The sequence below is a fragment of the Octopus bimaculoides genome, chromosome 17, assembly GCF_001194135.2.
Source record: "Octopus bimaculoides isolate UCB-OBI-ISO-001 chromosome 17, ASM119413v2, whole genome shotgun sequence".
Taxonomy (NCBI): domain Eukaryota; kingdom Metazoa; phylum Mollusca; class Cephalopoda; order Octopoda; family Octopodidae; genus Octopus; species Octopus bimaculoides.
In genome coordinates this window covers 25,582,307-25,584,081 of record NC_068997.1, presented here as the reverse complement: position 1 = coordinate 25,584,081, position 1,775 = coordinate 25,582,307, and the positions used below count along the sequence as shown (strand labels likewise).

At 40.8% G+C, this 1,775-nt stretch overlaps 1 non-coding gene across 1 annotated transcript; it reads right to left on the bottom strand.

Moving 5' to 3' along the window:
• Positions 1-1,162: 1,162 nt before the first annotated feature.
• Positions 1,163-1,267, bottom strand: LOC128249724 (U6 spliceosomal RNA). Its single transcript, XR_008265835.1, has one exon. It is a non-coding gene; the product is annotated as a U6 spliceosomal RNA (small nuclear RNA).
• Between the last annotated feature and the right edge of the window lie 508 nt (positions 1,268-1,775).

The following is a 1,775-nucleotide window of genomic DNA, read 5'->3' as shown; positions in this document are numbered from 1 at the left end:
ACTGGTATAACACCAGAATAAAATACCTTGTTTTTATTAAGTTCTATTAAGAGTTCAAATGATTCTGTATTAATGTTTTGTGAATCGCGTTATTTGCCCGAGAGATAATTGTATGAAATACACTCATATCTGAATATACGTCAGTAATTGGTTCCGAGATAAGCATCTTAACTCGAAAAATGACGTAACACGAAAGGAGCATCAAAAAGACATTATTTCCTCATATCTGGTTTAATAAATGGTTTGTACGTATGTTCTCACGTATTCTATTTCATTTTCAACTTCAGTATTGGTTTTTAAGTGGGTTTTTTTCTTAACGTTAGTATGCTCCAAAATGAGTTCTCAAAGACCGTTGTGAAGTCGAATAAATCGAACGGAGTTTAGTTTTTTCTTCCATTAATTTCTTAAATAAATGACATAAAGTTGAAAAACACGTAAGTCGAAGCGCCGTAAGTGGAGGTATGACTTGTACATATTTTGTAACGTAGATTTCATTTTAAATATGTCACTTATTTTCAATATATTGTGAGCTAGAGTGAACTACTGCTATCTCTCTAGCGGGTGGGTATCCACCACGGAGGAAGACCGCAAAGAGGTCGAAACCGTCTGGTCTGGTGGTCTCGTGACTGGAAGTTGGTAGGGGTTCACTCCCCTGCTTGTAATATATATCGGGTGCAGATTGCATCGAATACCCAACTGGAGGAGTCGTCCGCCTTGGGTTAAAAACAACAGCAACGTCGATTCCTATGGAACAGCCATGTTTAAGTGGTGGTAAACACTATTTCTCAGTATAGTCATTGCTTTCATTCTCCGAAATTTTGGAGGAGTGGGCCAGTCTATTAGATCGACCCCAGTACGCAACTTGTACTTAATTTATTGACCGGAATTTGAACTCAGAACGCAAAGACAGACGAAATACCTATTTCTTTACTACCCACAAGGGGCTATACACAGAGGGGACAAACAAAGACAAACAAACGGATTAAGTCGATTATATCGACCCCAGTGTGTAACTGGTACTTATTTAATCGACCCCGAAAGGATGAAAGGCAAAGTCGACCTCGGCGGAATTTGAACTCAGAACGTAACGGCAGACGAAATACCGCTAAGCGTTTCGCCCGGCGTGCTAACGCTTCTGCCAGCTCGCTGCCTTTATTATTTTTTTTATATGGAACGCTTCACGAATTTGCGTGTCATCCTTGCGCAGGGGCCATGCTAATCTTCTCTGTATCGTTCCAATTTTAGAATATGTACAGCCGTAGCTAACGATTCTGCCAGGTCGCCGCCTTATTTATGCATATATATTGCAGTATTTCTCTGCTAGGTCGCCAACTTGAAGTGTTAATAGGAACAAATCGACCCAGTGCTTCTTTTTGTAAGGCCTGGTACTTATTATATCGGTCTCTTTATCCGCTCATCTAAGTTACAGGGATGTAAATAAACCACCACCAGTTGTCAAACGGCTATGGGGAACAAACACAAGCACAAGTTACACACACAAACACACATACATACGAATATATATACATAGATACATACATGTACATATGCTTCTGCCATAGTCTTTCTCTCATTCGCTCTCAGTCTTTTATATGACATTACTCTGCTCTCTCTCTCTCTCTCTATCTCTCTCTATCTCTCTCTCTTTTTTTCTTTTATTTGTTTCTTTCCATCCAGTTTCCTTTACACACTCCCCTCTCTCCCCACCTCTCTCCCTCTCTCCCCACCTCTCTCCCTCTCTCCGCACCTCTCTCCCTCTCTCCGCACCTCTCTCC